Source organism: Medicago truncatula, chromosome 4 (assembly GCF_003473485.1).
Source record: "Medicago truncatula cultivar Jemalong A17 chromosome 4, MtrunA17r5.0-ANR, whole genome shotgun sequence".
Taxonomy (NCBI): Eukaryota; Viridiplantae; Streptophyta; class Magnoliopsida; order Fabales; family Fabaceae; genus Medicago; species Medicago truncatula.
Window position 1 is genome coordinate 3,140,620 of NC_053045.1, and position 13,335 is coordinate 3,153,954.

General features: G+C 33.5%; 1 pseudogene; it reads left to right on the forward strand.

The window, feature by feature from the left end:
• Positions 1-8,125: 8,125 nt before the first annotated feature.
• On the forward strand, positions 8,126-9,677 carry LOC25491375 (eukaryotic translation initiation factor 5B-like; annotated as a pseudogene).
• Positions 9,678-13,335: the final 3,658 nt, after the last annotated feature.

Consider the following 13,335-nt stretch of genomic DNA (forward strand, 5'->3'; position numbering starts at 1 on the left):
GATTTTGAAAATGAGGTCGTAATAAGCTGTTTTGTATAAATAAATTGTTTTGAATAAGAGGTTTTAGAAAATGAGGTCGTATTAAGCTGTTTTGTATAAATAAGTTGTTTTGAATAAGCGGTTTTGAAAATGAGGTCGTAATAAGCTGTTTTGTATAAATAAATTGTTTTGAATAAGCGGTTTTAGAAAATGAGGTCGTAATAAGCTGTTTTGTATAAATAAATTGTTTTGAATAAGCGGTTTTAGAAAATGAGGTCGTATTAAGCTGTTTTGCATAAATAAGCTGTTTTGAATAAGCTGTTTTTGAAAAAGAGATCGTATTAAGCTGTTTTGCATAAATAAGTTGTTTTGAATAAGCTGTTTTTGAAAGTGAGGTTATATTAAGCTGTTTTGTATAAATATGTTGTTTTGAATAAGCGATTTTTGAAAATGAGGTCGTAATAAGCTGTTTTGTATAAATAAGTTATTTTGAATAAGTTGTTTTTAAAAAAGATTGTAATAATTTTAGTAATGTCTAAAATTGGAATTTTGAATTATTAAGAGGGCAAAATTGTCAATTTGTATGTTTAACCCCTCAAAACCCCCCAATTTGGGGGAACTTTAAAATTGGACAAATGAAGCCCTTCAAAACCCTTCAAAACATTTCCCTTGTTTTTTTAAAATTCACAAACAAGGGTTTACCACTCCATAAGCCTTTCCTTTCCTTCCTTTCCCTTCCTCTCCCCTCCAAAATCCAACTCACAAACAAAGCCTTAATCTATGGGATTCTTAGCAATAGCATACTTGTTATATATCAATAATCAATAATTTTACTTGATGCTTCAGTTTTATCGTCAAATCTTCCATCACATTTTGTAGCCCGTAGTTAGCTTGACATGCAACTGAAGATCCTACTCCATATTATTCTTCATAACTTGATAAAAGAAACCATTAATTGCTTCTTATATGGCCATGAGATACGATCTCCTTGTACCTTAAACACATAACTAATTGTGCTCCTCCTATCAATTTTATCTCCACACTAGTCACCATCAGAATAGTCCTACTAGATTAAGTTGTTCAGGGATTGCTCATGAAATTCTAAAGTGCGATTTTACATCAACAGCCTTCTTGCCACTTGGTAACTTGGTCTCCTATGTTTGATTCTTTTCTATTGATTTCAACTCTTATTTCATATTTTCATTACAAGCTTGATCTTGCAACACTGCTTTAATTAAGGACAAATTGTTTGAGGAACCCCTATTTTTAATAGACGAAATGACAATAATAATTGAAAACTCACACATAAATGGAAGAGTTGGGGTTCGAACCTCAAACAAAGCTTATGGAAAATCAATTTCGATATTTTTGTAAGTTGAGTTAAAAATTATGAACGAGGAACCCGAGATTTAGTTTCGCTAAAAATATCTTTGGTCAAGTTCACCTTTTGACCGAATTACAGATTATGTGAGACTTGGAAGGCTAAAAAAAGAAGAGAAATTTGAATTATTATTATCTCTTTTATTTGATTATTGAATTATAGAAATATAATGACTCCTAAGTTCAACTCATATTGTAAAAGGATGCAAGAACTTATGATGTTTTGAGGTGCGGGTTTTTTTTTTTTTTGATAAGCAAGGAGAGTGGACAAACATCAAACGGTATCATCGTCATCCCAACTAGGTTGGTACCCCGAGACACCTCCATCCTATGCCGCCACACTCGAAAAATTTTATTAAAAAAGAGGGGAAAATAATTACAAAAAGAGGGGGGACTAGACCAAACCCTAAAAAAATAAAAACAGCAGAAAGAAAACAGAAACAATAGACCTCCAAAAACAAATCAAGGAAATCTGTAGTTTGGAAGTCCACATCTATCCCTAAAGAAGTCAAGACTCACACTCGAGGGAAGAGTGTTTAACCAAACGATACCAGCCATGCCATGACCCATAGATGCCAACTTAACTTTAACATTCCAATTGAGGAAATTCATTGAGCAGTCTGATGATTATCACCCCGTGCACGGGTTTTAGGGGGCTGCTTAGCCAAGACTTGTTGCACTTTAATTTTCTGTTTCTGCTTCCTTGTAAGGACCGGTGTGAAGTCTTCAGCAGCTGACCTTGCATCATATTCACGAACTCTGTCCCATAGATTTAGGTCGTGTTGAATGTTCTTACTGGGATGTACATGTTGTTGTAAAACTACAACCTCTTGAGCTTCTTGGGCTTCTGGTATTGTCATGCTAGCGGTAGCTTCAAGAGACCTCTCTACAACAACCGATGACGCCAAGGAAGGGCGTGACCCAGAAAGAGCTTCAACTTGCTTATCATGTTCCAAAAGTTCCATATCATGTTGAACTCTATCGTTGTTTTGTTTCTCTGGAACGACAATGGATAAAGCATTATTATCCTGAGAGTCAACCGTCGAGGCAGCCACCAAAGGATCAGGTACAGACAAAGGCGTGGCTTGAGTAGGTATTTGGACCGTTGCTAAATCTATAGGGATGGAAGTAGTAGTATTTTTGGGCGCAGCTGTTGCAGTACCATCTTCATCAATAAAAAAATCAACGTCATCATCATCATCCTGTTCTTCGCAGTGTTCAACAGTAACCGGAAGCGTCTCGGAGGAAAGTTGCACATCATCATTCATTACGGATTTTGCTAGCTCCAAAACATGTGTATTAGGCCGAGGTAGATTACCTTGAGGAATAGTTTCAGAAAAACCTTGCAAGTTGCTGCAAGTGGTACCTACTACATCACCGGCTGCAGCTGATGGCTGGGGGACAACAGATGTTTCAATATTATTGGGGATGGCAGCTGCTGTTGGGGGAACATCAGCGCATGTCTCAGCTGTTTGTGGGGGGACATCAGCACATGTCTCACATGTTGGTGGGGGGACAGCAGCGTGAGCATCAGTTGTTGATGTGGGAACATCAACATGTGTCTCAACAGCTTTTGGTAAGGGAACATAACATAGTGTGCCTGAAGAAGAAGCTCCCTTCCCAACACGCGGTGGATTGCTAGCTGCATCAGTAACCTGCTTCTTCCCACGGTCAGGGACCTTGACAACCTCTGGGTTCAACCTCTTACAATTCATGACATTATGTCCAATGACATAACAATGATGACAGAACAAAGGGCGTCTTTCATATTGAACTTCTACGTTAAAAGCAAACCCCTCCCTTTCAACAAGGATTTCATCATAAATCCGCTTCGATAAGTCAATGTCCACAAGAATGCGTGCATAGTGTCCGAAAGCTCTATTACGTGTCGGTCCATCAATAGAAATAGGGGTACCCACCGCGCTCGCAATTTCTTTCAATGTTCTTTCACGCCAATACTCTTGAGGCAACGCGACAAGTCTGATCCATAAAGAGGCGTGTGTTTGTGTCTGAGCGTTGTGATTAAAATCCTTCGTCCATTGGGAGAGGCGAAGGAGTCCGGGTTGTAGTGAAACCGTACCCGCTGTCCAAGTCCGACTGAAATCATCCTGATGTTCAAATAAAAAATCGTAGAAACCCCGACCAAGAGGAACCATCTTCCATTGATGGACAATCTTCTAAATCCTGCCAAGTTTGGAGGCTAAATCACGAGCTGTGTAAGGTTTGTCGCCTTTAGACAAGGTTACTCTCCCACGCAATGCATATTGATAATCTTCCAGACCTTTAACATATTCATCCTGGCATATTCGTATGGAAAGGGAATCACCTTTAATGCAAGGTACCGGATAAGGAGGTTCTGCCGTCGGAGGAGAGCGAGAATCCCCTACTGCATCTGCAAAGGATTGTGGTGGGGCGGTCAATTGTGCAACTGTAGCCGAAGTAGAGGCTGCTGCTGTTGGAACGATACGTACCGGAACTGACGGCAGAGAGGCTGGTGATGCTAATTCTGGCTGCCAATCGAACCGCATGGCATAGAGCCTTGAAGCAACAATCAACGAGAAGAGATGAGGGAAACAAAAATCGCAAACCCTCCTACGGGTTTGAACTTATAACATCCCTCTCCTACGGATTTAGTATGTGTGAGTTTTGCATTAGACTCTCTAAGGGTCTGTTTGGAAAACCAAAAAAAGAGCTTTTAGCTTATAGCTTATAAACTCGTTTGACAAAAAAAGCTCTGTTTGGTAACACTTTTTCACCATGAGCTTATAGCTTATTTCACGAGCTTATAAGCTATTTTTCAGAAGCTATTCCAAGTAGCGTTTGAGCTTATAGCTTATAGCTTCTCACTTTTTCTTCCAATTTTACCCTTATTATTTCATTTAAATTGTATTTTTATCCATTATAATTTTTATAATAAGCTACGTAATAAAGACTACTATCCCTTTATTCCAATTTTTGTATATATATCAGCTGACCTTTTTTTTATTTTTTTGAAAATATATATACTTTTTTTTTTTTTTACGGAACAAAATACTATTATTCTATTAGTGTTACTTTTATTTTTATTTTTTTGAGGTAAGTGTTATTTTCTTTATTCTCTGTTATTAGTATTACTCTATTAGTGCTACCTTTTTTTTTGTTTTTGAGGTAAATGTTATTTTCTTTATAAAGTAGAAACACTTAAATGATAATAAATATAAGATAAAATTTTAGTGAATAAAATTTAATTTAATTTATAATACATAGGATATATTAAATTAATAAATTTAAAGTATTTTTTTAAAGAAAAATTAGTTTACAAAATTACAAATACTTAAATTAATGATATAATTTTTATTATTAATTAAGAATACCCTTTATGTCATTTTACATTTATCAGTTAGTTGAACCACTATTTTTACCAAACACTTCAGTTAGCTTATCAGCTAAAAGCTATCAGCTATCCGCTATTTTTACCAAACAGAGCCTAAATCAATTTTTGATGAAAATGTAATAAATAGTCCTTAAATTATTCTAAATCTATTTAGTCTTTAAATTACTTTTTACTATTTCCTATTTAGAAAGTAAATGAAGAACTATTTTTTTGTCATGGATAAAAACAAACCGGACAAATCTCAATGACTTTAACATTGTTTTGGGAAGCATAAAATCCTATGAGGAAAGAAAGTCCTACGAACATCTTTGATAGTGAGGTCTTAACCATTTAAGATCGAGTATCTAATAGGTATCTCATTTGGGAGAAAAAATTGGGGGGGTCTTATAGGACCCCTGGTTTCACTTAAGCATCTCATCTTAAGTGGACTCCACAATATTTTTCATTAAATTAATCATTTTCTAATATTTGTTTGGCATGTTTTGTTTATTGGTCGGACTCATTTTGAACTTTTGTCATAGGTGCTCATCGGAGTGACTGAGTGCTTATCAGGTATTCTTATTAAAAAAAATTATAAATGAATTATGTGTATACGTGGTACCTGTTTAAGTACTCAAAATTGAGAGTCTACATTGTGTATGCTCTAATTGAGATATGGAAACCTATCCATATGTATCTAAGGGTGGCCCACAACCAGCGGCGAAGCTAGCCATTTTTATACTAGGGTGCTACGTTTAAAAAATAAATAAAATATAGTTTATATGTTATTTTCACAATTTTAACTGTTAAAAAAGCTCTCTTTATAGTTGTTTAAGAGATCGGAAGTTTCAAAGTAAAATGAAAAACATCTATCACACAAGTGGATTATTTTTGAGGAGAGAAACAATGTGATACAAAATATTTCAACTATCAAATTTGTGACGGATCTAGGACATTGCCTTGGTTTTCCCCTTCTCAAGGATCGGGTTTCCCAAAATGTATACAATGACATCATTGACAAAGTATCAAAAAGTCTAACTTCTTAAAAAGAAAATATCTTAAATAAAGTAGAACAAGCATGCCTAGTGAAATATGTTACATCTTCGATCCTTATTTATATCATGTAACTTCACTATATTCCTAATTATGTTTGTAATAGGTTGGATAAGATTGCAAGAAGTTTCCTTTGAGTAGGGGTGGGGGGTGGGGTGGACTATCTCGAACTTTAAATCATGTTAATTGGATATGGTTACCATCCTGAAATGTTTTGGTGGCCTAGGTATTCGTGAGGTTAGGCTTAGCAATGTAGCTCTACTTGCTAAGTTTGTGTGAAACATGCTTCACAACAAATATAAATTTTGGGTGCAAGTTCTTTCCCATAAAATACATGGGCAACACAACTCCATGGGTTGAGTAAGAAGCGTACTAAACCCTCAATCACTTGATAATGCATTCAATATGTCATTACTACGTTTGTTGGAGGACGCAATTTTCGTGTAGACTCTGGGAACTCATCAATTTAGAATATTAATTGGACACAACTTGATCCCATATACGAGTTGGTTCTGTTTGTTAACATTAGTGATTCAATTATGTGTTTCAGACACGTGTTGTATGATGGTAATGTTATAATGTGTAAATTTTAATTTATCATATTCAATCGGGTTTGATCCGAAAAATCGGTTTAAGAGTGTGCGAGTCTCTTAAAGTGAATGTTTTATATTAATATCTTCCATTTCTAATATCATGGTTTGCTAATGTTAAAATTAATCATTGAATTACTTTACATAATCACTATACAAAAGGAAACTATTCACTCATCCTAGTGATGAGCATTTTTTTTTTTTTTAAGGGAAGTGATGAGCATTTCTAAATATAAGAAAAAACGAGAAGTAAAAAGAAGAAAACTTTATTAAAAAGTAAAGGAAAATTACGAGAGTTTGCTAGAGTTTACTATGAAGTGTGTGTATGAAATGCCAAGACTACAAGCCCTTTTATAGCCGAAAGAGACCCTAACTTCGTTCCATTCATCAACCATATGAGTTAAGTGAACCTAATTACACAAGATTATTAAAATTCACAAAGAGAAAAACCACAAAACTAAGTACTGGATAGGGCTGCTACGTCCCCCTGCCATGAAATTTACTTGATTTTCCACATTTTTGAAGAGTTTATGGTGATGGTTTCAGCACTAAGTCTTGCGAATTTGGACAAATTGACATTGATTTTTCACTTGTCATACATGAAAGAAGCATTCCATTAAGTCCATTTAATTTTCTTGGAAATAGGTATTCATCAACTGCCATATGCTTGAACCATTATTAGTGCTCAAGCAATTGCTTAGGTAGGAATTATTATCTAGGATCAAGCAAACATTAAATACAATGAGAATAAAATTCAAATAAACGTGCAAGCATTGGGCAAAGCTAAAAGTTAAGGGATCACCAACCTAAGTTTCAAGTTAGAATCATAAGCTTCCTAAATCACAAGTTCTCTTAGAAAAATGACCATCGCCTCAAAAAAGCACTCATTTATGTAAAAAGGTGGTTGGGTTTTACTCAATTTATTTTCAAAGACCAGATCACACCATATGCTAGACTATAAACCTACATTTATACTATTTCTTTTGTGAAAGCAAGCATGAGTTAGAAGGTACCTTTTTAATGTGTTAATGAAGCCATGCTAAAGAAATTTTATTTCTTTTTCAACAATTTTGAAATACTAAATAAAGTACAAATTAAACAACCCACTATATATTTTTTGAAGTTTATTTAAGCATTTACATTTAATTTTTAGGCATACGAGGTTCAAGCACCTTCAAGAAAAATGACATACGGGTACCGATTAAATTATTGTTATTTTATAGTGTAAATTGAATTACTTCAAGAAAACCTCTTTATTTAAAAAAAAAATATAATAATAGTCACATTTTTAAAGAAATTAATATTTGTAAAGTAATGTTTTAGATTAAAAAAAAAATAAAAAAAAATTTGAGGCGTTACAATGGTTGAGTCTGAACTTGAGGTGGAGGAATCCCCATGCTCTAAGTTTAACTACTGTTGTTTCTCCCTTGGACCAAAGTTTAACTTGATGATCCATGATTCTTCAATAACATAACTCACTGTTGACCTAGGTGTCAACGTGTCGTTAAAGATTAATTAGGTCGTAGCAATATATTTTACTTTAAAAAAAAAAAAAATCATATTTGTTACGTTATTAGCTGATGTAGGTAGATAACTTGTCAAATAAGTCACTCTCTTGGGTGAGAGATTTGTAAATCTATTACAGTCCTATCCGTCCCAGCCCGGTTCACACAAGAAGAAATAAATAAGTTAAACAGTCGGTTTTCCTTAAAAAAGAGTTAAACGGTGGTTTGAAAACCCTAATCTGAAAAATAGTGAAGCATCAAAGAAGATGAATAAAGGTAATGGTAACTAAAATCGATTGATTATTATTATTATGCTTGAATTTTGTGTAATTATTCAAGACAACATGTTCGAATTTTGCTTGATGCTGCTTTAATATCAATAATAAACTTCGAGGTTTTTGTTTTGCTTTGATTTTCCAGGTGATACTGTTAAGCCACCGAGTAATCGGAAACCTGTTTCTTGCATCATAGGTGATGCGTACACTGGCAAAACCACGCTTCTCGGTTGTATTCGAGGTAACAACAGTTCTCCCCATTTTTCAGCACATTTTCCTGCTGGTGATGCTGAAAGACGTATGCTGGTTCTTGATAACACACCATTCAGGGGCTTATATCTATGTGATATTGCTATTTTGGTTGTTGACATTATGCATGATGATGGCTTACACCCACATACTATAGACTTACTCGATCTATTAAAACTCACCAACAAACAATTCATCCTTGCCTTGAATAAGATCGACATGATTCATGACTGGAAAACATGTCCTAATGCTCCTTTTCGTAAAGCATTGTTGCAGCAGTCTAAGGATGTTCAAGATGAGTTTCATACCAGGCTCTCTAAGTTTGTTTCTCAGTTCAAGACACACGGACTAAATACTGACTTGTATTATAAAAACGAAACAATCGGAGGACAAACATTCAGCATTGTGCCCACAAGTGCTATAAGGTATGTTGATTTGTATGTTTTACAGCGTTGTTGTCGCGTAATATCTGCTTAATTCTTTCTATTCATGTTTTTGTATTTCATATTTCAGCGGTGAAGGAATCCCGGACATGTTATTTCTATTGTTTAAGTGGACTCAAAAAACCATGATTCCCAAATTTACCTACAATCATGAATATGTGCAGGTTAGCCTTTTTTCAACTAGTTATTATTATAGTTCAATGTTTCTTCGTCGCAGATCTCATAACATATCTTGTTATTGCAGAGTCTTCGACCTAGTCGTTTATCTGTGGTCAAGCCTAATGATGATTTGGATTATGTTAATAAAGAGGCCTCCGAGTCAATCTTGAGCAGGTTTGACACGAGTCTTGAGGGCGTTTGTGTCCAGGCGTCTAACTTTCACTCATTGGAAGCATTACTGAAGATTATGAAAACTCCAGGAGTAAATATTCCGGTAAGTGCTATAAACATAGGTCCTATACATAAGAAGGATGTGGAGAAGGCCAGTGCAAGCCAGTGCAATGCTTGAAAAGAAACCAGAGTATGCTGCTATATTGGCGTTTCCTGCCAGAGTCACCCCTGAAGCTTGGCAACTTGCACATAAATTGGGTGTCAAAATATTTATCTCCGATAAAATGCATCATCTATTTGATCAATTTAATAGGTACAAGGACAACATTACTCACATGAACAACAATAAGGATGAGAACAAGAAAGATTCTGCTGATGAGGCCTGCGTTCTCAAGATCATGCCCAATTCTGTCTTCAACAATAAGGATTCCATTGTTTTGGGAGTAAATATCCTTCAAGGCATTTTAAAGGTATCATTTATAATTCAGATGTTTGTGACGATACTTGTTTTCTTTGCATAACATTGTATTGCTTGCATTGGGGGTAAATTCAACTGTGTTATTTTTTGTGGCCTTGGATACGTTTATCCTCCTGCTGTTAAAACGGGGAGGTGAAAATTTTGGAATGAAAATTATATACACCTTATGGCACAGCAAAAAAGATTGAAATTGTTGTGCAACTTATTCATCGTCCACCCTACTTATGTGAATTTCACCATGTACCTTGCTACAAGTAGTGAAAGTAGAAACCCTCGTTGCATTTTGCACGTGGCCATTTGAAAAGCTGGTGTGTAATGATTATTGTATAGTCTTTAAGTTGGCGGAATATCTTCCATGGTAAATTCGAGAGGCGGGTGAAGTTGAATAAACTTGCATAAAATTAAATGTGGAGAATCTTGTGCTTGGTCCTCATTGTTATGCCAGTCTATCAGCAAATTCTTCTATATTTCCACATTAAAAAATGGTTCCTAGTTCTTACTACTATATTATATCCGGCGCCCACCCTTTAATTCTATCAAAATTTTGGCTTTTCTTAACTTAACCTAGGTCTATTCTGTTTTATACTTGTGTATCAGACTGCTCTTGAATGTCGGTTTCTGACCATAGATCTACCATGGTTTTTTTTTTTTTTTTTTAAAATGGTCGTCGTAATGAGCGTGCAATGCACAAAATTTGTTTGGTTTCTAATTTGTACTAATATTTGTTTGCACTAATATTGTCCACTTGACAGATTGGAAATCCAATTTGTATTCCTTCACAAATGAACATTGATATTGGCCGCATCGCCTCCATTGAGAATAACCTTAAACCGGTTTATAGAGCGGAGAAAGGGCAACAAGTATTCATTAAGGTATGTGCTTGAATTAAAATTGGATTTTACATATTGAACTTCTTTGATTCCCAAATAAATGGAATTTTTATAACTATGATTGTGATGTTGAGAAAGAAACAAAAAAAAATGACTAATGTCTGTTATCATAAACTAGTAACATTTTTACATTGATAGAAAAGTGATAGTATTCTGTTGAACTTTGTTTGCAGATTGTTGGCAGCAATTCTGAGGAACGACAGAAAATGTTTGGGAGGCATTTTGGGATTGATGATGAACTTCTTGTAAGCCATAATGCCAGGTAAGTCATTAATAATAAATGTATGAGTAGCAATGTGTATAATTTAACTATTTATGGATTTTGTTTGACTTTCTCTTGAATTATTGATATAGGAGGGTGATATGAGTGTGGATGTATGGAAGCTTGTGAAGAAATTGAGGATTATTACAATCAGACTTTGATTTCAAATTTTCCATTTGTAGTTGATGAGTTATATGCATCATTTGGTGTTCCATGCCAAACATTTTGGTTGTCAAAACCGGGATGGACTTGTGACTGTTATGTTTAAAATACTTGTCTAATTATTATGGCAGATATTCTAGAACTCCCTTGGAGCACTCGTTAGCAAGACATTTTTCTTGAGGAATGCTAACGAGTGCCGTAATATTCAAGAATGTTTGTATTTAAAAATACTAAATAATTAAGAAATATTTCAACACAGTTTATTTATATAATATTTAATTTGGCATCATAAAAATTTACATTTAAGATGCTTAAAGAATGTGGACACTCGTTAACATTTCTCTTAAAATAAATGGATGTATTGAATAAGATATCCATAAATTTCTTCGTAAGTGTATAATTACGTTTATATTCATTTAATTTTCTTTAATTTATATTTATTTTTCTTTTAACAACAAATTGTTAACATTTGTCCTTACAAAAATCGTTTATTTTAAAGATAAAACTTATGTGCATTTCATTGCATGTTTTTCATATGGTTCTTCATAATATAAAGATCACTTTTTGTGGTTGTAACAAACTTTAAGAAAATTGTGGATTTGAGAAATAATAGGTAGTTATAAGTGTTTTATGTCAAGAACCACATGAAAAGCATTTAAGAAAGCAGCTTAGTTTTATCATTATTTTAATTATAGGAAAAAACCTAGGTGCATTTCCATAGGTGTTTTTTTTATGGTTCCTAACTAAACTTACTCATGATTTCTTCAAATTCACAATTTTCACAAAGTTTTTTATTGTCACAAAAAATGTATTTTTAAATAAGAAGCATACAAAAAACACATAAGAAAATTCACATAAGTTTTTTCTTTGATTCTCACTATTTAATTGTTTCTCAGTTTTCTCCTTCATTAAAAGAACAAAATTGATAGAGAAAAATTTAGATAATTATCTATTATAATCATTTTTATATATTTATTTATAAGGAATTTTTTTAAGAATAAGGAAATATTTTTGCTGATTATTTTTATTCTAAAGACTTTTTCAACTTAGGTACCTAGGATTTATTAATTTTATATTGAAAAGTAGATACTAACAGTTTATTTAATAAATTACAGTTTATAATATGAGTTATCTTTTTTCTTTTATTACTTTTGAGCTATATGAACTTTTAATAAATACTATAAATTGCCTAGAAAGATACTATACATATAACACAAATATTAATATTTTTTTTTTAACAAAGCTAAAATGAATTATATTACCACGAACAACGTGATTGGTGCAGCATAAGGTGTGTCATAACAATCATAAAAATGTCAAAATCCTATCAAGATTACAAACATGTCAGTCAATGCCCAAGCAAGAGAGTGTGCTTGACCGCCAAAACAAACAAATATTAATATGGATAAATACCTCTTTTCGTCCCTGTAATATTAGCGAATTCCGGTTTTAGTCCCGGTAAAAAAAAAAGATTTAGATTTTGTCCCTGTAATTTCATATTCTTCCACTTTTGGTCCCTCCTTTCATCACGTCAGCAGAATCTGCATAAATTACGGCCTTGTAATTTCACATTCCTCCCACTTTTGGTCCCTATAATTTCAAATTCCTCCACTTTTGGTCCCTCATTTTACGTGTCATGTATGCAGATTATGCTGACGTGGTGGAATAAGGGACCAAAAGTGGTAGAATCTGAAATTACACGGACAAATCTAAATCTTTTTTTTACAGGGACTAAAACCGAAATTCGTTAATATTACAGGGACGAAAAGAGATATTAACCCTATTAATATTATGTGCATAACCATCAACACCGGAAAAATACATCTTAATATAACAACAAAAACAAAATTAATGTAATCTTCTTTGTCAGAATTTGGAACAAGAGAAGTATACAAACAAAGCCCATATATATGTACCCAGTCTTAAAAAAAGTTGGTTTTATCGTCTAAAAAGGATTAACGATAGAGCTTATTGTTCACCTTCCTTTCATTCTTGCAACCAAACAAAACTTTCGTTTATTCACGTGTAATTATATATATATATATATAATATTTGATTTTTTAATAATTGATATAGTTCATTAATTTCAAACATAGACGTTTTCGGGGAATCAAAGTTTCCTATAAATAAAAGTGTTTATTTTCTCATCCTTCCTAACTGATTCAGATAATGAAATTTGAAATGTTATAGGGTATTTGTGGGTTGTTTTTATAATATTCGAGATATATAATCTGAACTGTTGTAAGACACGCAAAATGAAAAGATTGGATGATTAAAACTGAAAATCTCACAAATTTTAATCCAACAAAATATCTGCTATTTGACTTACATCTTCACTTCTCCAAATCAATTATTATCATGCATGACTAAGTCATTGTAACAATTAG